Source organism: Octopus bimaculoides, chromosome 10 (assembly GCF_046866305.1).
Source record: "Octopus bimaculoides isolate indiv1 chromosome 10, ASM4686630v1, whole genome shotgun sequence".
NCBI lineage: Eukaryota > Metazoa > Mollusca > Cephalopoda > Octopoda > Octopodidae > Octopus > Octopus bimaculoides.
This window is the reverse complement of record NC_142937.1, coordinates 50723170-50748777: the sequence shown is the minus strand read 5'-3', so window position 1 is coordinate 50748777 and position 25608 is coordinate 50723170. Positions and strand designations below refer to the sequence as shown.

The 25608-nt window shown below is 40.7% G+C and overlaps 1 protein-coding gene across 5 annotated transcripts in view; it reads left to right on the top strand.

Annotated features, from left to right (window-relative positions):
• The first annotated feature begins 1528 nt into the window (after positions 1–1528).
• The window catches only part of LOC106877617 (uncharacterized), a 95970-nt gene continuing 71890 nt past the window's right edge, over positions 1529–25608 (top strand). Inside the window, exon 1 of one of the 5 annotated variants that reach the window (XM_089359118.1) lies at positions 1529–2394. The gene's annotated coding sequence lies outside the window, so the exon portion shown is untranslated. Of the gene's footprint in view, positions 4676–25608 lie in introns of all 5 variants that reach the window. The other 4 variants (XM_014926578.3, XM_089359120.1, XM_089359116.1 and 1 more) reach the window with 4 other exon arrangements.

The following is a 25608-nucleotide window of genomic DNA, read 5'->3' as shown; positions in this document are numbered from 1 at the left end:
TCAATTATTTTTACGCTTTTTTTAACCCTTTGTCGTTATTACTTTCTCTCTCTCTCTCTCTCTCTCTCTCTCTATATATATATATATATATATATATATATATATATATATATGATATGTATTTAGTTTCTCTGAGTTAACAATTAACTCTGACAAAATAAATTGGTTAATAGATACCAGGGTAGCAAAGTTCACAAAATGGTAGAAACTCCCTGTTAATTTGAGGTATTTTGAATAAATATAAAATTTTAATAAATGGAGTTATATGCATGTGTTAAATGATTTCTTTTATTTCCGGCATATGTTTCGAAGGTTACAATTGTAATCTTCGAAACATATGTCGGAAATAAAAGAAATCATTTAACACATGCGTATAACTCCATTAATTAAAATTTTATATATATTATATACATACATATATATACATGCGTATACACACACACACACACACATATATATATATAGATATACACACACACACATATATATACATACAGTTATGAGGGAAAAACTTGGATCTTGTGATTTTCCAAAGTACTCTCCCCACTATTTGGAAAAGATTTTACCCACAAATTACTTTATAATCATAATGTATACTGTTTGAAAGTTGAATGTGATTTCGGAATATAACGAGGAAAAATTCGGTTCTTGGGAATTTTCCTAAAGTCCTTTCCCTACCTCAAGATTTTCCCCATAAATTACTTTATAGTCGTAATATATGCCGTTTGAAAGGTATGTATGTAAAATTTCATTGAAAAAAATCCCATTTTCCTAAAAGTTAAGAGGGAAAAGCTCGGATTTTGTGAATTTTCCGAAGTTCCCCCCCCCCCCATGAAAAGATTTTCCTCACTAATTTCTTTATAAACGTAATGTATGCTGTTTGAAAAGTATTTCTATAAAATTTCATAGAAAAAAAACCCATTTTCCTAAAAGTTATGAGGGAAAAGCTCGGATCTTGTGAATTTTCCGAAGTTCACTCCCCACCCTCCCGTTGCTTTGCGCGCATTTTCTTTTTTTTCACCCATTCCAGTATTTTTGGGGATTTTCATTTCCGGGTCAAGATGTAAATATTAACCAATTACCCCAACCCCCTCCTCTCCTAATTCTACGGCCTTGGCCTTCAAGCAGGCTATTCACATGCTAGAAATAACAGCCAAATCTCACAAAACCGCGATAACACAATGAAAGAAATATGTAATCAATCTACTCACCTTTTTGCAAAGATTTCTTTCAGAGTAACATTTTTGAGAAATTGAAATTTTACAAGCAATTTTTTTTTTCAGAATCATAATCTCCGTATGTTTGTACGTATTTCACAAAAAAAAAAAAAAAAATTCAGGAAAAAATTAAGAAATGGGGGGAATTGAAATTTTGAAGTTGCGATTTTTGACAATTTTTTTCAGAATCGGAATCTCCGTAGCCTAAAACATGGGATTCCGTAAAGAGCATTTTTTAAAGTCGGGGTAGAGTTCCGTTTACATCTCCGCCATGTGAGTCGTGTGGTAAGTAGCTTGCTTACTGACCACATGGTTCCAGGTTCATTCCCACTGCGTGGCACTTTGGGCAAGTGTCTTCTACTATAGCCTCGGGCCGCCCAAGCCTTGTGAGTGGATTTGGTAGATGGAAACTGAAAGAAACCCGTTGTATGTATATATATATATATATGTGTGTGTGTGTGTGTGTTTGTTTGTTCCCCGCCCCCGAAATCGATTGACAACTGATTCTGGTGTGTTTACGTCCCTGTAACTTAGCGGTTCGACAAAGGACAACCGATAGAATAAGTACTAGGGTTACAAAGAATAAGTCCTGGGGTCGATTTGCTCGACTAAAGGCGGTACTCCAGCATGGCCGCAGTCAAATTACTTAAACAAGTAAAAGAATAAAAGAATACAGCGTATATAAACGTAGAGAAAAACAAAAGGCGGAATGCTTCATGGTTCAAGGGAGAGTGATATAGCGGAAGTGTGCACAAGAACTCGCCTCTAATCACTAGAGAGTATTGTTACCCGAGTATTGTTACCATAAGGTGAGATTGTGAAAATTACAAATTAATTTAAATATAATTGGTTCGGACATGTTCAAATGATGAGAGACAAGAGGTGGATGAAAAGAAAATGGAAATGTTTTATAAGCGCTTCATTAATGGTAAATGACCAATTAATAAAAAGAACCTGCCCTAAACCGGAAAATTCACCGTCAGTTTTAAGAAATCTAAAACAAATACAATTGTTGATTCGTTGTAAATTGTTTAGTTGCTGTTCCTAGTGTTTCGAAGACTGGATTTCTTGAGATCGCAAGAAAAACAAAAAACAAAACAGAACGACGAACAAGATTGAATTGGATAAACATAAATTGGAGGTCGAAATCACAAAAGAAATTTTTCAAGAAATACGAGTAAGTTCTTTAATCAACAGTGGAAAATAATGACCGATTTAATTCATTAATAGTATAATACTTTTACCGCCTACTAGTTGGACCATCGCCACCCTCTTTGACCTCTATTGTTGACTGGTATCCTCTATATTTAGGCTGTCTACCATGTGATCTGTTAGGGAAGTTTTAGGCAGAATACCAACACTCAGGTTGTTATGTAGCTTTCTGATTAAGTGATCAAACAATTTCAATTTTGAGTACTTCAGTAATGATATTAGTCATGTATTTCTACGTCTGTCTCACAATCATACCTTTATTCTTTATTGTAGATACTGCATTTCAAAAATTCAGATGTATCTTCAGATTTTAAGGTCTATGTTTCTGCGGTGTAGAAAAGATTAAGTTTGAGCAGATCGTTTTCTAAATGTTGAACTTGCTATATGACCAGGCTTTTCACATCTGATCTATTTGGCCCTATATTGCCGACAAACACAAACTATAATGTATTTAATTTCCAAACCCTTCAATGTGATGATATCCATGCTAAGTGACAGTAACCTTTCAATTCGCGTCATTTATTTGGTAAAATTATAGTCCCACACCAGACTCAATTTCGGTACTAAATCATTTTTGGTACTATTCAAGAAGAGTGGTCCCGGTGCGCGTACTCGCACATCTGCGCTAGCTAGTCGTGACTAGTCGATCCTAGTATCAGTTCATGAGGGACATTACAAGTAATTATCTTTTGCGTAACCCCTACCAAATTGGTGCACTTGGGCACATCGTAGAAACAGATGAATCTATGATCTGCAAATACAACGGAGGATGGGATAGAGAGGATAAAAATATGTTTTTAGTCTTTGTACCTGACCGTTCTTCTGAAACTCTTCTACCACTTATTAAAACATTTATCAAACCAGGGACGACTATATATTCTGATTGCTGGAGTGCGTACAATGGGATTACTGAAATAGAAGTGACACCAAAATATACCCTGGAAGAACGTAAAACAACGTTTTAAGAGTAAGATTGGGAAGATTCAACAAAAAAAAAAAATTATTTACTTTGTTTACATGTTTTGCGCATTCGCGCTAGATAGTCGTTGTAGGATCGACTAGTCACGACTAGCTAGTGCGAGTGCGCGCGCCGGGACCACCCTTCTTGAACAGTATCTAATTTTTTTCTCGCGATTTGTTTGGGTGCAATCGCTTTAAATGCTTTTTATCCTCGAAAAACGGAGGAGTGGGGTGGGTGGAATCTCGGAAATTCCCCTTTCCGGCCCGTCTCCCGCGTCTTTTTCTTCGTTGCAATCGTCTTAATTAACCTCATAATGTGTGAGAAGTGAATTTTGTCTGTGGAAAACGGAGGGAGTGAGGATGGGTGGAACCTCGGAAATTCCCCTTTCCGGCCTCGATTTCACTGGGAAAAAAAATTTTTCAGTGTTTTTTTTTTTGTTATCATCTTAGTTGCCCTCATTATATATTGCAAATGCATTTTTTCTGTGGAAAACAGAGGAGATGGGGGTGCACTTCCGAGCGTTTTTTTTTTTGTTACCTTAATTAACCTTGTAATACCCCGTAAATGAATTTTTGCCGTAAGGGGAGGTAATTTACAAAGATTTTGATGAAACATCAACCAACTGACCTTAAACTTTGAAAAGTATTTGTAAAGGGTTGATAGTTGCAATAGAGACATTAGTCTCTCTCTATCACTTTTCAACATAATTATATATGAAGAAACATTAGAACAATTAACAACATAATAAAAATAAGTTTTATTTTTGATGATGCTTGGTTTTACACATCCTGTGTCATTCAGCTTAGCAGCCGCTGATTAGTTTGTAATCGGTATTGGAAGGTTAAGAGCTTCCTTGATGCATGCCAGAGGAGCAAGTAGCTATGAAAACGAAGGCATCGTGGTGAAGAGTGCTTCGTTGAGGAGCAAGGTGTTGTCACGTCGAAGATGTCACGCTCAAGAGGTTTAGAAAGTGAAACAAACTCTTTAAGTACTAGTTTTACTACGCAGGTGCACTTGAGGGGCTTCCGGAAAGGCAAGTCTCTTGCGCATGTGCAGATAGTACTTCCTCAATGGCGGCTATAATTTCGCGCCACTACATTGGCTTCCCGCCAAGTGCGTAGCACAAACAAGGAAAAGATTGTTGTGGGCGCCTGAAACAAGATGTGGCTGTAGATATACAATGAAAATGAAACAATTTGTTAATACAGAGAATGGAAATACCCAACAATGTAATACAATGCACATGGAAAATAATATTCCAGCGGCACAAGTCAAGTTCAGCTTGGTAAGTGTTGTTGGCTGTAAAATTTTTTTTTTTTCTTTTGCTTACGTCACTGTAGTTCCTTTATTACTTGTGATTGATGCAGTGGCGCAAGAAATGTTTGAGTGTTCAGCACTAATAGGGAAAAACACAGTTTGAGCCTTTTTTACAAAAGGAATGCTGAAAAATACAATAATATACAATGCAGTCAAATATAAATTGTCTTGGAGAGTCTCTTTGGCCAGTGCACTGTACAGCCAGACCTAGTGACATAGGGTTCACTTGTGGTAGTTCTCAATGATGAAGGCGGAGTTTTCACAGGTGTATGTGTTGGTGATGGTGATGATAAAGGTGTATGCATTGGTGATGGTGTTGACAAAGGTGTATGCAAAGGTTGAAAAGGGGGTATGTCAGTATTGTCAAAAGAAGATGTAGTTTTATCAAAATACGACTTCTTCAGATGGTCGACAGACGGTCTCTGTACGACCATTGGCGTCTATTTTAAAAAATTTGGGTGTGCGAGAGAGCACACGAAAGGGTCCTTTATAAGGAGAAACAAGGGGTCCCCTGACAGAATCATCCCTAACAAATGTGTCCAAGAATCAATGTCTGATGGCACTTTAGAAGGTGGAGATTGTTGCCAGGGACTCATAGTAGGAAGGTTAGAAAAATAATCTCGTAATCGAGTGACATAGGACGCTGGATTTGGAGGCTGTAATTTGTCTGGTACCAACATCGTACCAGGCAATGCCAGTGTGGTACCATACAATAATTCTGCTGCAGAAAAGCCAAGGTCTGCTTTAACCGCAGTCCGGCATCCAAGTAGGACAACAGGAAGAAATTCAGTCCATGACTGCGGATTGGGCGAGGCGCGCAATGCAGCCTTTAGTTGCCTATGAAAACGCTCCACCATCCCATTAGAAGCGGGATGGTAGCTGGTGGTGCGTATCTGATGCACCCCCAGGATTCGTGATAACTCACGAAATAATGCTGCTTCAAATTGTCAACCACAATTCGTAGTCAAGCTGGACGGTACGCCAAACCTAGAAACCCAACCAGAAACGAAAGCTCGTGCAACAGTCTCAGAAGTAATATCTGCTATAGGAATGGCTTCTGGCCAGCGGGAAAAATGATCAACACAGGTTAAGAGATATGAGAACCAGCGACTCACAGGCCATGGTCCAACCAAATCAAGGTGAACATGGCGAAAACGGGCCTCTGCAGAAGGAAATTGTCCGAGTGGGGCACGAACGTGCCTATGGACTTTCGCACCCTAGTACTTCATGCAAGAGCATGCCCAAGTGGTAATTGATCGCCGCATGTTGAGCCAGAAAAACCGAGCAGTGACAAGTTTTACTGTTGCAGAGATACCCGGATGGGACAAGGAATGAAGGGCATCAAAAACAGAATGTTGATGGTTCTCAGGTACTAAAGGCCTAGGAGAACCGGTGGATGTGTCACACAATATAGAGCCTTCTGATGAAGGGAGTGGAAGATAGGCAAATTTACCTTTGTTGAATTTTGGCGGAGTTAAATCTAACGTCAACAAAAGAGATTGGTCCTGCGAAATATCAAGTAAATCAATTGTTGCAGGAGAGGAAATAGAACTGACAGGGAGTCTCGAGAGAGCATCAGCAGGGATGTTCTCCTTCCCTGGCACATGACGAATGTCACCTGTAAACTGTGAAATATAGTCCAGGTGACGGAAAGCATGAGGAGAGAGTTTGTGTGTTTTAGAAGACAGTGCGCACATTGTCGCTGAAAAAGTTGCAACAAATGGTGGAGATGATTCTCTTTTGTATCACTAGTGATGAGTATGTCATCGACATAGGCGAATACAAAATCAAGTCCACGAACAACTTCATCTATAAATCTTTGGAAAGTGCTTGTCGCATTCCGCAGACCGAAGCTCATAAAAAGAAATTCAAAACAGCCAAAAGGAGTAGTGATGGCAGTTTTGGGAATGTCCTCTGGATTAACTGGAATCTGGTGATAAGCGCGAACCAGATCAATCTTGGAAAAGATAGTGGAACCGTGTGTGCATAGGAGAAAGAGAGGAAAAAATTTTTGTAAAACAAAAAAACAATGGTGTTTGCTTTTGTTTTTTTTCCTGTTTTGTGTGTGTGTGTTGCTTGTACTGCGTGCAGGGAAAAAATTTTACCAATCTTCTCGTACTTTTTTCTGCAAGAGGATGTAAGCAGGACAGGACAGAGAAATTAAATGTGTGTGTGTCTGTTGTATTATATTGTTGTCCTGATAGCAACACAAGTTATACTTTTGAAGTTATGTAGTCCAATTGAATTGACACCATGCGGATTTGTAGCGATTGCTTGTTACTGTTTCATTCTTCGTCTCTTTCCCGAGTGACAGAAAATGGAGATTTTTTTTTCTTTGAAAGGCAGGCATTGTCATTGTGACAAATTTTTTTTTTTTTTTTTTCCGTCATCTCTTCCCAGTTGACGAGTTGTGTGAGAGAAAATTTCGTATTCTGTACTTGGGGTCACCAGTATAAAGGGTTGATAGTTGCAATAGAGACATTAGTCTCTCTCTATCACCTTTCAACATAATTATATATGAAGAAACATTAGAACAATTAACAACATAATAAAAATAAGTTTCATTTTTGATGATGCTTGGTTTTATAAACCCTGTGTCACTCAGCTTAGCAGCCGCTGTTTAATTTGTAATCGGTATTGGAAGGTTAAGAGCTTCCTTGATGCATGCCAGAGGAGCAAGTAGCTATCACAACGAAGGCATCGTGGTGAAGAGTGCTTCGTTGAGGAGCAAGGTGTTGTCACGTCAAAGATGTCGCGCTCAAGAGGCTTAGAAAGTGAAACAAACTTTTTAAGTACTAGTTTTACTACGCATGCGCACTCGAGAGGCTTCCAGAAAGGCAAGTCCCTTGCGCATGTGCAGATAGTACTTCCTCAATGGCGGCTATAATTTCGCGCCACTACATATTTAACTTACCTTATTCAGTTAAAGGGTAGTTCTGTGTTTTTCTGGATTTGTGCAGGACTCAATCTTTTACTGGCGATCTGAGAGGGGGTGTATATCATTTTACTGCCTCAATAAAAAATTGGTGCACCAATTTTTTTTTTTTGTTTTCTGTAGCAGAGATAAATGAATACATGGCCAGGTACTGGTGTAGATAGGTCAAACGAACACCTGGCCTTTTCACCCATTCTTTTAAATCTTGCCTGAAACGTTCTATGTTTTGTGTGTGTATGTGTGGTGTCAACAAAATTTTCTTCATGGTTTATCATGTAATGTTGATAACAAAATGCTTGTATATTTTTGTAAGCTGCCCAAGAATCACTGTAGATAATTGAGCCAGGTTTGATGTATTTTTTTGAATTAATGAAAGCAATGTCGCTTTGTCATGCTTCTGACCAGTCAGAGGAAGAGCAAAGTGACGTTTGCTAATCCGTTCAATTCCAGCGAACAACCAAATCTGACTCAAAATCCGACATCTCCCATATTTTCGGCGGACAATCAAAGATTCGTCAATTTCCATTTGAATGGACCCTCCATCAATAGGCTGTTGCTTGTGCAACCAGTGTTCTGTGACTTAGGAAAGAAAAGCAAACAACAGCCACTCCACTGATGTATTAGGAGACTATCCTAGGATTCTATTACAGAAGCATGGTTCCATGATCGCCCTAGATATACATTAACAAAACGAGGGATTTTCCAAGGATTGATATGGGTATTCTGCTAGTAATATATATATATATATATATATATATATATATACACACACACACACACACACACACACACACACACATATATACACACACAAAAACTTATGTATATATACATGTATATATATACACACACACACACACACATATATATATATATTACCCTTGCATGTAAGTTTTGAACTTTATTTTTCTGACGCGACTCTTTATATCTATCTTCCCCTCTCATTCTTCCTTCTACTATTCTTCGCCTCTCCCCTTCACTACTATATATATATCTCTCTCTCTCTCATTGCTCACTTATATTCTACTTCCTCCCCTTTTTATCCCTCTACCACTCTTTCTCCTTACCCCTCACTAGTCACATGTGTCCAGTCACTCACTCTTTTCATATCTTGGTCTCCCCAAGTTCACACGTACATTTTCGTCCTTCCAGTTCGTGCTTCACAGCGTTCAATATACACATACTTTTTCACGTCTGGCCATATAGCCTTTTTTGTTTGTTTATTTCACTGTTTAATTTTCCTGTCTTGTTTTCCGTCCGCCACTATCCTCCATGGAACAAATTTAATTTGTGTCCGTGGGAAGAGCCATTTTAACGATGCGTCCTGCCCTAACTCTTCGAAACGCCAGTGTTATGATGGTGGCAGCTGATGAAGGAAATGTTCTCTATGTGGCCTGTGTGTTTTCTGTACACTGTTTATCATTTTGTCCATGTTTTTTTGCAACGTCATGTACCCAGATATGCATCAATATATACATGTAGATGAAGGTATGTACATACATGTACATATATATATGCATATACTCATATATTGTTTCCCCCGGCCCATCAGGAATCACTGCAGAGATGCTCAAAATATCTGGCAGTGTTGGCTACAGCCTAGTCACCCATATTACGAACCAGGTGTTACACGAAGGAGTCATACCCAATGACTGGTGTAGCAGCACCATAGTCAACTGCTACAAAGGTAAAGGTGACGCATTAGATAAAATAATTACAGAGGCATCAAGCTGTTAGATCAGGTTATGAAAGTTACGGAGAGGGTCATAGCCCAACTAATTAGGGAGCGAATCAATTTAGATGAGATGCAGTTTGAGTTCGTGCCAGGGAAAAGCACTACTGATGCCATATTTCTAGTAAGACAGCTGCAGGAGAAATACCTAGCCAAGGATAAACCTCTGTACCTGGCTTTGGTTGACATGGAGAAAGCCTTTGACAGGGTCCCTTGATCCCTTATCTGGTGGTCAATGAGGAAACTTGGGATAGAAGAATGATTAGTGAGAGCGGGGCGAGCCATGTACAGAGATGCTGCCAGTAAGGTGAGGGTTGGAAATGAGTACAGCAATGAATTCCGGGTAGAGGTAGGGGTCCACCACGGTTCCGTCCTCAGCCCCCTCCTATTTATCATAGTCCTCCAGGCAATCACAGAGGAGTTCAAGATAGGTTGCCCCTGGGAGCTCCTCTATGCTGACGACCTTGCACTAATTGCGGAGTCACTATCAGAACTAGATGAGAAGTTTCAGGTGTGGAAGCAAGGGCTAGAATTGAAGGGCCTTAGAGTCAACCTAGCTAAAACCAAAATCCTAATAAGCAGGATGGTAGATAAAACACAAACCCCTTCAGGTAGATGGCCCTGCTCAGTATGTAGAAAAGGAGTAGGTAGTAACTCTATAAGATGTACCCGGTGCAAGCTATGAACACATAAGAGGTGCAGCAATATCAAAGGCAGGTTAACTAGGAAGTTAGTTTTTGTATGTGGCAGATGTTCAGGTGCAATAAACACTGTAAACAAACAGGAAACAACTTCTATCTCATTCCAAGGTGAAAAACTAGAGGTAGTCGATAGCTTCCGCTATCTGGGTGACCAAGTTAGTAGTGGGGGTGGGTGCGCTGAAAGTGTAGCTGCTAGAATAAGAATAACCTGGGCAAAGTTTAGAGAGCTCTTACCTCTGCTGGCGACAAAGGGACTCTCACTCAGAGTAAAAGGCAGACTGTATGACACATGTGTACGAACAGCCATGCTACATGGCAGTGAAACATGGGCTGTAACTGCTGAGGACATGCGTAAGCTCGCAAGGAATGAAGCCAGTATGCTCCGTTGGATGTGTAATGTCAATGTGAATACCCGTCAGAGTGTAAGTATCTTGAGAGAAAAGTTGAACATTAGAAGCATCAGTTGCGGGGTGCAAGAGAGACGATTGCGCTGGTATGGACATGTGGTGAGAATGGATGAGGATAGCTGCGTGAAAAAGTGCCACACCCTAACAGTTGAGGGAACCCGTGGAAGAGGTAGGCCCAGGAAGACCTGTGGTGAGGCAAGACCTTCGTACATTGGGCCTCACCGAGGCGATGACTACTGACCGAGACCTTTGGAAATGTGCTGTGCGTGAGAAGACCCGGCAAGCCAAGTGAGATAGTTGCCAGTGCCCCTGGACTGGCTCTTGTGCGAGTGGCACATAAAAGACACCATTTCGAGCGTGGCCATTGCCAGTACCACCTGACTGGCCTTCGTGCGGGTGACACGTAAAAGCACCCACTACACTCTCTGAGTGGTTGGCGTTAGGAAGGGCATCCAGCTGTAGAAACTCTGCCAAATTAGACTGGAGCCTGGTGTTGCCATCCGGTTTCACCAGTCCTCAGTCAAATCGTCCAACCCATGCTAGCATGGAAAGCGGACGTTAAACGATGATGATGATGATGATGATGATATATATATATATATATATATATATATATTGATAGATATGGCAAGACAAGAAAAAAATGAAAGAGACCTCGATATTATGTAAATAGAGGAATTTATCTGTAAATATATATATATATATATATATATATATATATGGGAGAATATACAAAAAATAACAACAGACGAGGACAGGTGGTGTAAATAACAAAAGTATATATTAGTATGACGCTCGGGAATACGGAAAGTCTTTGACGTTTCGAGCTACGCTCTTCAACAGAAAGAATACGGAGACAAGGAGAAAAACACGGAGAAAAAAAATTGAATAGTGTTCAGTCAACGGTCAATCATAATAATGGCCGATCATAACAATGACTGACCGGAAGTTAGAAATTCTTATTTCAGGAGAGCTAAGAAAGGGGGAGATAACAAACGGTGATCGGGAACGAGGGGCTGTGTGTGGGAGGTAGACTGCTGGTGATCTTGACGTATGTAGTGTGAAAATGGGGGAAGGGAGAAAGGAAGAAAGTAGTTGGTATCCAGATTGGTGCACTGAAAGGTAGGTCTGATGAGATTGTTGTGATGCTACTTGAATAGAGATGTGTCGATATCTGCTGCCTCCAAGAAGTAAGGTGGAGAGGAGGTTCGGCTATGTTCCTTAAAGGCAAAGAAGACGGGTACAAGATTTTCTGGGCAGGGAATACAGACGGGGTTGGGGGCGTGGGTACACTTCTTGCAGAGAAATGGGTTGATAAGGTAATCAAGGTAGTCAGAGTATGCGATAGAATACTTAAGATTAAATTAGTCCTTCATCATGGGTTAGCAACCATTATCTCTGCTTATGCCCCTCAGCCAGGGTGACCCGATGGACAGAATGACCAATTTTATGACACCCTCTTGCAGACTACCTCATTGACGAATGACAGGGACGTTCTCTTTGTGGCTGGTGACTTCAATTGACATGTTGGACAACATATAGGGGGCTTCCATGGCGTACATGGAGGCTATGGTTTTCGTTCCTGCAATGAGGAGGGAACCAGGCTGCTGGAGTTCTGCAATGCAAATGACCTTATGGTTTGCAATACTAACTTCAGGGAACCTGCCAGTCACCTAGTCACCTACCATTCTGGCTGACACACTAGCCTAATTGACTACAAAAAAGAAAGATGGCTGCTTATGAATGTCAAAACATTTCCAGGCAAAGAATGTACCCCACAACATAGACTAGTAGTTAGTGACTTCAGGATCAGGGCTAAGTGGTTCTCCAGAAGACGACCAGCATGGAGGAGAAGGGTCTGGAAGCTTAAAGATCCTGTGAATGGACAGAGATTTAGAGACATATTACTCGAAGCCTTTGACGAAATAGAAGGGGATGTAGCTTCACACAATGTAGAAGGTTACTGGAGGTTTCTACAGGACAACCTGCTGAAAGCCACTGACCAGATCTGTGGATGGTGTAAAGTCCCCTCTCGACCCAAAATAACATGGTGGGGGAACAATGTTGTTGACAGGGCTATTAGACAAAAGAAACAGCCTTGGAAGGACCAGAAGAACGGTGGTAGCAGGGAATTGTATCATACTGCCAGAAGGGAAGCTAGGTAACAGGTTTATTTTGCCAGAGGGGAAGCAGATAAGAAAAAATTTGCCAATGTTATGCACTGTGAGGACCAAAGACTTGAGGTATTTTGTGTTGCAAGACAGTGTGTGTGAAAGAATCATGATGTCATACAAGAGAAATGTGTCTGCATGGATGATGGTTCACTTACACTAAATGAGGATGCAAAGAGAGGTTTGCAGACGCCACTATGAAAGGTTGCTCAATAAAGAGAATGAATGGGAGAAAGAGAGTCTGCCAAATGTTGACCCAACAGCGGGACCAGCTATCCGAGTTAACAGTACCATGGTAGATAAAGCTAATTTAAGAGTATGAAGACAGGGAAAGCTCCCGGCCCATCAGGAATCACTGCAGGGATGCTCAAAATATCTGGCAGTGTCGGCTATAGCCTAGTCACCCGTATTGCGAACCAGGTGATACACGAAGGAGTCATACCCATTGAGTGGTGTAGCAGCACCATAATTAACTGCTACAAAGGTAAAGGTGACGCTTTAGATACAAATAATTACAGAGGTATCAAGCTGTTAGATCAGGTAATGAAAGTTACGGAGAGGGTCATAGCCCAACTAATTAGGGAGCAAATCAGTTTAGATGAGATGCAGTTTGGGTTCGTGCCAGGGAAAAACACCACTGATCCTATATTTCTGGTAAGACAGCTCCAGGAGAAATACCTAGCCAATGATAAACCTCTGTACCTAGCTTTCGTTGACATGGAGAAAGCCTTTGACAGGGTCCCTTGATACCTTATCTGGTGGTCAATGAGGAAACTTGGGATAGAAGTATGGTTAGTGAAAGCTGTGCGAGCCATGTACAGTGATGCTGTCAGTAAGGTGAGGGTTGGAAATGAGTACAGTGATGAATTCCGGGTAGAGGTAGGGGTCCACCAAGGTTCTGACCTCAGCCCCCTCCTATTTATCATGGTCCTCCAGGTGATCACAGAGGAATTCAAGACAGGATGCCCGTAGGAGCTCCACTATGCTGATGACCTTGCACTAATTGCTGAGTCACTATCAGAACTAGAGGAGAAGTTTCAGGTGTGGAAGCAGGGACTAGAATCGAAGGGCCTTAAGATTCAACCTAGCTAAAACCAAAATCCTAATAAGTAGGAAGGTAGATAAAACACAAACCCCTTCAGGAAGATGGCCCTGCTCGATCTGTAGAAAAGGTGTAGGTAGAAACTCTATAAGATGTACCCAGTGCAAGCTATGGACACATAAGAGGTGCAGCAATATCAAAGGAAGGTTAACTAGGAAGTTAGCTTTTGTATGTGGCAGATGTTCAGGTGCAATAAACACTGTAAATATGCAGAAAACAAGTTCTGTCTCATTCCAGGGAGAAAAACTAGACGTAGTTGATAGCTTCCGCTATCTGGGTGACCAAGTTTGTAGTGGGGGTGGGTGCGCTGAAAGTGTAGCTGCTAGAATAAGAATAATCTGGGCAAAGTTCAGAGAACTCTTACCTCTGCTGGCGACAAAGGGACTCTCACTCAGAGTAAAAGGCAGACTGTATAACGCATGTGTACGAACAGCCATGATACATGGCAGTGAAACATGGGCCGTGACTGCTGAGGACATGCGTAAGCTCGCAAGGAATGAAGCCAGTATGCTCCGATGAATGAGTAATGTCAATGTGCATACCCGACGGATTGTAACTATCTTGAGAGAAAAGTTGAACTTACGAAGCATCAGTTGTGGTGTGCAAGAGAGATGGCTGCGCTTGTATAGACATGTGGCGAGAATGGACGAGGATAGCTGCATGAAAAAGTTCCACACCCTAGCAGTTGAGGGAACCCGTGGAAGAGGTAGGCCCAGGAAGACCTGGGATGAGGTGATGAGGCAAGACCTTCGAACATTGGGCCTCCCCGAGGCGATGACTTCTGACCGAGACCTTTGGAAATATGCTGTGCGTGAGAAGACCCGGCAAGCCAAGTGAGATCGTTGCCAGTGCCCCTGGACTGGCTCTTGTGCAGGTGGCACATAAGATGCACCATTTTGAGCGTGGCCGTTGCCAGTACTGCCTGACTGACCTTCGTAGGATTTTCGAACGAGATCATTGCCAGTGCCCCTGGACTGGCTCTTGTGTGGGTGGCACATAAAAGACACCATTTCGAGCGTGGCCGTTGCCAGTACCACCTGACTGGCCTTTGTGCGGGTGACACGTAAAAGCACCCACTACACTCTCTGAGTGGTTGGCGTTAGGAAGGGCATCCAGCTGTAGAAACTCTGCCAAATTAGATTGGAGCCTGGTGTTGCCATCCGGTTTCACCAGTCCTCAGTCAAATCGTCCAACCCATGCTAGCATGGAAAGCGGACGTTAAACAATGATGATGATGATGATGATGATGATGATGATGATATATATATATATATATATATATATATATATATATATATATACACACACAGACATGCAGGAAGTAAATACACACCTTTAATTTTCAAAGTTTCTGATCTAAGCATCTTAATATGTTTTCAGCGGTGTAGAATTTACAGTGTAATTATTCTTTTTCATTCTAGGTGCCATTATATTAAACATTTGCAAAGAGTAACCATGCCATGCACAAAAAATTCAGCATAACTGTCAGATCTTTGGGCAGTCTGAGGCTGGTCTTAACCAGCGAAAAATTGCCGGAAGTCCTCAAATTCCTCTTGTTACTGTTATTAGAATTATAGTGCAATTCAAAAGCTAAGGAAAAGAATCAACAGATTCTTGTCTGGCCAACCTGGGCCCTTGGAAAGGAAGCTTTGCTGTTTAAAGAGAATTGTGCAAAACAAACCCAATTTGAAGGCTTCTGACATTGCAAAACAGCTAGAAGTTAGTCCAAGAACGTGTGTTACATATTTGCATAAGCTTGGGTATTATGAACAAACAGCTAAATGAAAACCTTTCCTTCAACCAATTAATATCATGAAAAGAAAGAAATGGGCTAAGGAGATGTCAGAAAAATCCAGTTCATTTTTTGATGGAGTGATTTTCTCAGATGATTCCAGATTTGCCTTATTTACAGATAGTGGATGCATTTTGGGTCCAATCAAGAATTTAATTTCAAATGCCTCCAACCAACTGTGAAACATGGCGGTATCTCTGTAATGGTATGGGGAGCTGTCACCAGCAATGGTCGTTCCGAACTGATCGCATGTGTTGGAACCATAAACTCTGAAAAATATATTGAAATACTTAAGCAAGGAATACTTCTAATGTATTCACACGATAACATAATGAAAAATAAGTTTTTATTCATGGAAGATGGGGAAAACTCGACAAACCTAAGTCTAAAGATGAATTGTTTTGATTGTTGTGTGAAAATTAGGCAGAAATTCCACAAGAGACAATCACAAAGCTGATCAGTTCAATGCTGAAAAGAGTTTCTGAATGGAAAATTGCAAATGGAATGTCAACTATATACTTAAGTATGTAGTCCTACCTATTGATTACATTTTAATTGTTTGCTTTTGCGTATTACATGAAAGATTTTGAAAATTAAATGTGTCTATTTACTTCCTGCGTGTCTTTGTATATAATGTATATGTATATATATATATATATATATATATATATATATATATATCCTAGCACTATAGCCTGGCGTTGCCCGAGATTAAGCTAGGATTATTAAGTGATCAAGTGCGTTATTTCAAACCAAAATAAGTATCATCGACATCAGATTTGAGTGAAATACGTTGAAATATATTTTAATTGTTGTGTGAGAAAGTATATATAATCTCATTATAGTGTCTTTCAAAAACATCCTATATTTGAAACTATATCTCATGTTTAAGAAAAAAAAAGCATTTTACATTTTCATTAACACTGACACTCTGTCTTCCTTACACATACCTACCTTTTCTTTTGTTAGATGCTGGCAAACAATCTCTATTTCTCACTCACTCCCCCTCTCACATATGTACATCAACGCACAACTTCTCTCTCTCCCTCACACGCATACACACACTTTCACTTCGCCATGTTAGCAAGCTTCAAAATTGGTAAAAGTTATGGTTGAAAATCGATTTTTACAGCTATACGCGGGTACCTCTGTGAGAAAAAATTGATGAAAATGCAGACAACGTCATGACGAATGTCCACCTAAAATTGAAGCGACATGCGTGCTAATTTGTAGACGTGCATAAATTACATTCCCATACACACACACACCTTGCCTTTTATATATATACAGATATATGTATATATATATATGTGTGTGTGTGTGTGTGTGTATCATATACTCTCTTTTACTTGTTTCAGTCATTTGACTGCGACCATGCTGGAACACCGCCTTTAGTCGAGCAAATTGACCCCTAGACTTATTCTATCGGCCTCTTTTGCCGAAGCGCTAAGTTACCGGCACGTAAACATACCAGCATCGGTTGTCAAGCGATGTTCGTGGGACAAACACAGACACACAAACACACACACACACATATATATGACGGGCTTCTTTCTACCAAATCCACTCACAAGGGTTTGGTCGGCCTGAGGCTATAGTAGAAGGCATTTGCCCAAGGTGCCACGCAGTGGAACTGAACCCAGAGCCATGTGGTTGGTAAGCAAGCTGCTTACCACACAGCCACTCCTGCACTTGACAAAACTACGACGAGGTTCTCCAAAATATGTGCAGCTAAGAGTTTTTATTTTTCTACTCCCTCCATATTTTTTCAGTTTTTTGCGCTCCCCCCGTCCGTTCTTCAGTATCTATATGTTTCTTTCCATGTAAATCAATTGAACTCCGTTTTTGTCTTAAATTCATACTTATTTATTTTCTTTACTTTATTCAAATTTTATCGCTCCTTCCTTTAAAATTATGATTTAAGAATTGCCGTCTCTTTCAACTACTTCTCTGATTTAGCATTTTGAACAGTTTTGTCCTAAATTCATGCTTATTTATTTTATTTTCCTTACTTAAGTTTTATCGCTCCTTTTAAAATTACGATTTAAGCATCTGTTGTGTCTCTTTCAACCAGGTTACTATTTCGCTCCTTCACTTCCTTTACAATTACGATTTAAGCATTGCTGTCTCTCAAATATGTTTAAGCATTTAAAACTTACGATTTAAGCACTGCTGTCTTCAATTTTGTTCTAAAAAAAGCCTAAAGAATTAATCCCGCATGATGTGCTGTTGCCTGGCCCCCTCTCTCTCTCTCTCTCTCTCTCTCTCTATGCATTTCTCTCGTCATGCCTCTCTCTGCCCTACTCTCTCTGAATCAGTCTTTCTCTTTCCTCCTCTGTATCCTCAATTCCTACAGGACCCTAGCTATATATAAGAAGTCTCTCCTGGCTGGTGGTACACCTGACCTCCCACCCCTCCACCTGTACCGGAAGTTCCCGCAATGAGGAGGGAACCAGACTGCTGGAGTTCTGTGATACAACCGATCTTGTGGTTTGCAATACCAACTTCAGGAAACCTGCCTGTCACTTAGTCACCTACTGATCCGGCAGACACTCTAGCCAAATCGACTACATCCTCGCCAGAAATAGAGAAAGAGAGTGGCTTATAAATGCCAAACCTTCCCTGGCGAAGAATGTACCCCTCGACACAGATTAGTAGTTAGCGACTTCAGGATCAAGGCAAAATGGGTTCCCAGAAGTAGGAGGAGAAGGGTGTGGAAGCTTAAAGACCCTGCAAATGGACAGAGATTTAGAGACATGTTACTCAAAGCATTTGACGAAATAAAAAGGGACAACCTGCTGAGAGCCACCGACCAGATCTGTGGATGGTGTAAAGTCCCCTTTCGACCCAGAGTAATGTGGTGGTGGAACAAGGAGGTAGACAGGGCTATTAGACAAAAGAAACAGCCTTGGAAGGATTGGAAGAACGGTGGTAGCAGGGAATTGTACCAGACTGCCAGAAGGGAAGCTAGGAGACAGGTTTATTTAGCCAGAGGGGAAGCAGATAAGAAAAGATTTGCCAATGTTTTGCACTGTGAGGACCAAAGACTTGAGGTATTTCGGGTTGCAAGACAGTGTAGGAGAGAGAATAATGATGTCGTAGGAGAGAAATGTGTTCGCATGGATGATGGTACGCTTGCAGTAAATGAAGCTACAAAGAAAGAGGTCTGGAGATGCCACTACGATAGATTGCTTAATAAAGAGAATGAATGGGAGAAAGAGTCTTCCAGATGTCGACCCAACAGAGGGACCAGCGATTCGAGTTGACAGTACCATGGTAGATAAAGCAATTAAGAGTATGAAGACAGAGAAAGCCCCCGTCCCATCAGGAATCACTGCAGAGACGCTCAAAATATCTGGCAGTGTCGGCTATAGCCTAGACACCCGTATTGTTAACCAGGTGATACACGGAGTCATACCCATGACTGGTATAGCAGCACCATAGTCAACTGTTACAAAGGTAAAGGTGATGCTTTAGATACAAATAATTACAGAGGTATCAAGCTGTTAGATCAGGTAATGAAAGTCACGGAGAGGGTCATAGCCCAACTAATTAGAGAGCAAATCAGTTTAGATGAGATGCAGTTTGGGTTCGTGCCAGGGAAAAACACCACTGATGCTATATTTCTGGTAAGACAGCTGCAGGAGAAATACCTAGCCAAGGATAAACCTCTGTACCTGGTTTTTGTTGACATGGAGAAAGCCTTTGACAGGGTCCCCCGATCCCTTATCTGGTGGTCATTGAGGAAACTTGGGATAGAAGAATGGTTAGTGAGAGCTGTGCAAGCCATGTACAGAGATGCTGTCAGTAAGGTGAGGGTTGGAAATGAGTACAGTGATGAATTCCGGGTAGAGGTAGGGGTCCACCAAGTTTCTGACCTCAGCCCCCTCCTATTTATCATGGTCCTCCAGGTGATCACAGAGGAATTCAAGACAGGATGCCCCTGGGAGCTTTACTATGCTGATGACCTTGCACTAATTGCTGAGTCACTATCAGAACTAGAGGAGAAGTTTCAGGTGTAGAAGCAGGGACTAAAATCGAATGGCCTCAGAGTCAACCTAGCTAAACCCAAAATCCTAATAGGTAGGAAGGTAGATAAAACACAAACCCCTTCAGGTAGATGGCCCTGCTCAATATGTAGAAAAAGTGTAGGTAGTAACTCTATAAGATGTACCCAGTGCAAGCTATGGACACATAAGAGATGCAGCAATATCAAAGGCAGGTTAACTAGGAAGTTAGTTTTTGTATGTGGCAGATGTTCAGGTGCAATAAACACTGTAAATATGCAGAAAACAAGTTCTGTCTCATTCCAGGGAGAAAAACTAGACGTAGTTGATAGCTTCCGCTATCTGGGTGACCAAGTTAGTAGTGGGGGTTGGTGCGCTGAAAGTGTAGCTGCTAGAATAAGAACAGCCTGGGCAAAGTTCAGAAAGCTCTTACCTCTGCTGGCGACAAAGGGACTCTCACTCAGAGTAAAAGGCAGACTGTATGACGCATGTGTACGAACAGCCATACTACATGGCAGTGAAACATGGGCTGTGACCACTGAGGACATGCGTGAGCTCGCAAGAAATGAAGCCAGTATGCTCTGATGGATGAGTAATGTCAGTGTGCATACCTAACAGAGTGTAAGTATCTTGAGAGAAAAGTTGAACATAAGAAGCATCAGTTGTGGTGTGCAAGAGCGATGGCTGCGCTTGTATAGACATGTGGCGAGAATGGATGAGGATAGCTGCGTGAAAGAGTGCCACACCCTAGCAGTTGAGGGAACCCGTGGAAGAGGTAGTCCCAGGAAGACCTGGGATGAGGTTGTGAGGCAAGACCTTCGAACATTAGGCCTAACTGAGGCAATGACTTGTGACCAAGACGTTTGGAAATATGCTGTGCATGAGAAGACCCGGCAAGCCAAGTGAGACCATAATCCGTGGTCTCTGCCAGTGGTGTAGCCAGCCCACTTATGTGTACCTTTCCTTCATTGGACACTAAGCTCCGCTTGTGAAGACCTGTTGAGGCAAGTGAAATCGAAATCGAAGCCGAACTAAATTTGACGACTGGCACCCATGCCAATGTCGTCTCCTTCATTGGACACGAAACTCAGCTTGCGAAGACTTATTGGGGCAAGCGAAATCATGATGGCACCTGTGCTCTGCGTCGCCTTTCTGGCACTTCTGCCCGTGGCATGTCGAAGGACTCTCGAGCGAGATCGTTGCCAGTGCCCCTGGACTGGCTCTTGTGCGGATGACACATAAGATACACCATTTTGAGCATGGCTGTTGCCAGCACCACCTAACTGGCCTTCATGCTGGTGGTACCTAAAAGCACCCACTACGCTCTCGGAGTGGTTGGCGTTAGGAAGGGCATCCAGCTGTAGAAACTCTGCCAAATCAGATTGGAGCCTGGTGTAGCCATCTGGCTTCACCAGTCCTCAGTCAAATCGTCCAACGTTAAACGATGATAATGATGATGATGATATATATATATATATATATCTATATATATATATATATATCATATATATATATATATATCATATATATATATATATATATAAAGTGTATATATATATCATGTGTATATATGCATCATATATATATATATATATATATATATATATAAATATATATATATACATATATATATATATACATATATATATATATATATATATATATATATATATATATATATATATATATATATATATATATATATATATATATATATATATATCATGTGTATATATGCATCATATATATCATATATATATATATATGTATGTCATATATCGTATATCATCATCATCATCGTTTAAAGTCCGCTTTCCATGCTAGCATGGGTTGGACGATTTGACTGAAGACTGGTGAAACCAGATGGCTACACCAGGCTCCAATCTGATTTGGCAGAGTTTCTACAGCTGGATGCCCTTCCTAACGCCAACCACTCAGAGAGTGTAGTGGGTGCATTTCATGTGCCACCCGCATAAGAGCCAGTCCAGGGGCATTGGTAACGATCCCGCTCGAAAATCCCACGAAGGCCAGCCAGGTGACACTGGCAACGGTCACGCTCAAATTGGTGCATTTCATGTGTCACCCGCACAAGAGCCAGTCCAGGGGCACTGGCAACGATCTCGCTCGAAAATCCTACGACGTTCCCGCACAAGAGCCAGTTCAGGGGCACTGACAATGATCTCGCTCGAAAAATTTCATGTGTCACCCGCACAAGAGCCAGCCCAGGGGCACTGGCAACGATCTCGCTCGAAAAATTTCATGTGTCACCCGCACAAGAGCTAGTCCAGGGGCACCGGCAACGATCTTAATTGAAAATCCCACGAAGACCAGCCAGGCGGCACTGGCAATGGCCACGCCCAAAATGGTGCATTTTATGTGTCGCCCGCACATGAACCAGTCCCAGGGCACTGGCAATGATCTCGCTCAAAAATCCTATGACGGCCCTGCACAAGAGCCAGTCCAGGGGCACTGGCAACGGTCTCGCTCGAAAAATTTCTTATGTCACCCGCACAAGAGCCAGTCCAGGGGCACTGGCAACGATCTCGATCGAAAATCCCACGGGGGCCAGCCAGGTGGCACTGGCAACGGCCACGCCCAAAATGGTGCATTTTATGTGTCACCCGCACATGAGCCAGTCCAGGGGCACCGGCAACAAACCCACTCAAATGTCCATACACATGCTGCGGGCACAAGTGCCAGAAAGGCAACGCTGGGCACAGGTGCCATCACGATTTCGATTTCGTTCCTAGCAGAAGTGCCCGGCGTTGCTTGGGGCTTAATTGTTTTAAAGTAGTGTTGAATATTCCACTCAGTTATGATTATTGATGGAAAGATTGCTATAAGTTGACGATCAACCAATCGATTTGCAACTGGACAGAAAGCCCTGCCAAGAGCATTGCAACACTCTGAGAAAGGGGTAACAATAGAATGTGAGGTGGCCCTGAAAAGGCTGTTTTATTGTTCTCATAATTGTAACAATGTCTTAGGCAGTCATGTAAGGATGTGTAAAACATTCGCAAGTGAATACGGCATCTTCCTTTTCCATCAATGGTAGTGGACGTGCTGTTACAAAACTTCATAACTTCATGGTCTGTGAAAACAGAATAGATGTCCTATGGAGGAAAGATGAGGATTAATCATCGGTTAGTAAATACGGGTAAGTTTGAAAATATACAACAATAGCATCTACTCACCATATGTCAGATGGGAAAGACTGTAGTGGTGCTGAATAGATGAATCAGAAAACGTGTCTCGTGAAGATGTTGTGTAAAATGACCTGTTGCTTTAGAATAGTTTGTATTTGATGTAAAATGTAATGGTGTAAAATATAATGGTGAGAGAGAGGATGTATGTATTTAGTTTTATCGACTGTTTAAGTGTTGTTATTTTATGTAAATTGTAATGGTGTGTAAGAGATAGTTACTTCTTCATGTAATTATTTTAATGCATTTGTTTCATTGATCGTCGTTATGATTACCTTTGTTGTTGTATGAAATATGTTGCTTGGTTTTCAAATGGTATCTTGCGATAATGTTGCCGATGTAGTAAACTGTAATGGTGAGAGAGGAGATGGAAGGGGGAGATGTAGAAGATGAGGCTGGTGTACTGACGATTTGAATAAAATAGAACTGAGTGTGTGAAGTAATTGCAGGAAACTGCCTAAAAATGTAAATCTCGTAATAAAAGCATTGTTGACTCTTTGAGAGTTGTACGGAATTGAAATACTAAGCTGTCCATAGTCCTCTGATGCCTGCCCAATGGGTGTTGGTGAGTAACAACAGGTGATTTTTGAGCAGGGTCTGATTTGTAATAAAGTTTTGTAACGCCACGAGAATCAGCGTTTTTACAGCTGATATTTGGGAGTGTCAAGTGCACTGCAATGAATATGAACCTACACCTACTTAGAAATTACTGATGAAAAGTAAGAAATTTTAAAAATTGTTTAAATTAATAAAATTAGGAATCGAAGTAATCCTATAAAGCCTTCTTGTACACAATGTTTTGTGTTTTTCCTTGTGGAACGAACGCGAAAGCATCACTCTTGCTGCCCACACATGAGCAGCCAACGTAAAGCTGACCATGAGAGAAACACGGCTCCCCTAAATGTATTCCTGCAACAGACAGTGTTTGCCCCTGTGCTTTGTTAATTGACATTGCGAAGCATGGCCTCACTGACAACTGGGACCTCCGAAATGTGAAAGGTAGGTCTGCTGCTGATGGGAAAAGATGCATTCTGGATATGAGGACAATGTTGCCTCGACCGCACCCTGTGATTATCGTGGCCTCAATCAGATTGAGAGATAAGGACTTAGTGATTAAACGTGTGCCATTGCATTGTTTAGGTGGAACCAAATTTCGAATGAGCATTATAGGGGCACCAACTTTAAGTTTGAGAATGTGTGGAGGTAGTCCAGGGGGCTCAAAGGAATTTAGTACTTCTATTGGATAGTTGATGGCGTCCTCAGGGTCAGGAGTTGTATCAATAGACTTATATATATAGCCATCCCCAGGAATGATTTTTAGCATTTGATCATTAATATGGTTAACAGTTGTATTCTTCGTATGTATGTGTGTATTTGTACGTATGTATGAGTGTGTATAAAAATGACGCTGTGACCAAAGTGATGGTATTTAGAAAGGGTGATAAGAAACAGCAAATAAATAAAAGAAAATGACAGGTATTTGTATTAATGTGTTTTCTCTCTCTGTATATATATATGGTAGTAAGTAAATGTTTGACTGTCGATCATATTTGGAAAAGGCTGACCCGTAATTGTATGTATGTGTTTATTTGTATGTATGTGTGTATTTGTATGTATGTATGTATGAGTGTGTATAAAAAGATTGGTAAATTTTCAAATTAACACCCGCACAATTTTCACTACAGTGTTAGGGTTAGGGTTAGGTAGGTAATGGTGCGGGTGTTAATCTCAAGAGTTACGAAAAGATTTTCAAAAAACTCACAGTTTGTAGGGAATAAACGTTTGTCGATCGTATTTGAAAAAGATGTCTCGCTGGTGAAGGACGGAGTTAGAAATGGAAAGTACACTTACAATTCCCGCCAATTAGAATGAGGTCATTGGTAACCATAGGTACATATATATGTGTGTATTTACATATGATTGGTAGTGTGTCTGTTTATTTGACTCTCACTCTTTTTCCTTCGTTTCTTTGTCTTTTTTCTTGGATCGTTCGTAAACGTTCATAAGAGAAAGTAGCAATTGAAACGATTTGTAAGAGGAATAGAAATAGGAGGAAAAATGTTTACTTCTGTAGTTTTATGGATTTTATTGGTTATTAGGAATTATTTACAGTGAAAAAATGACGCAGTGACCTAACAAATTGTATTTAGAATATTAATTGCGATTCTTTAATCCAAGAAATTTGGAATTGTGTAAATGTATGAATTTTAAACATACACACACACACAGAAAATTTGCCTTATCTCTTTATATATGTATCATATATGATAAATATATCCATAATATATATCATATATATATAAATATATCATATATATGTATGATCTTAATATATAAAGCTGAAGTTGTGTGTCTGTGTGAAGCCTTTTTAAAAGTTTATAGAAATCCACATTTTCCACTTTTTTGTAAAAATTTTTACAATGGAATTTTCTCGATCTGAACTTTCCAGTGCAGTAATTAGATTTTTTAAATTCCGTTTACTTTGTGTGATTTGAGGGAGATTTGGCTGTTGTTTCTAGCAACTTTTATATTTCATCCCTTCTACCTGGAACGCCATTCTTACACACGTGCTCAACATTAAAATATAGAGAGTAAGAGTAAAAGAGGGAGAGAGAGAAAGTGATACATACAACGTCATAGATTAAACTTTCATCTCAGTATTCTTTACCTATTTTTCATAACATAGATACATAAAAATACACACAACCACACATACATGACCTGTGACAACAACATACACATTGCTCTCAATCTCTATTCATTTCTCCCCCTCTTCCTCTCTCGCTCTCCCAAACGTATACACGTGCAAGTAAACACAATCATTCACATCGTGGTATATTTACAAAACATT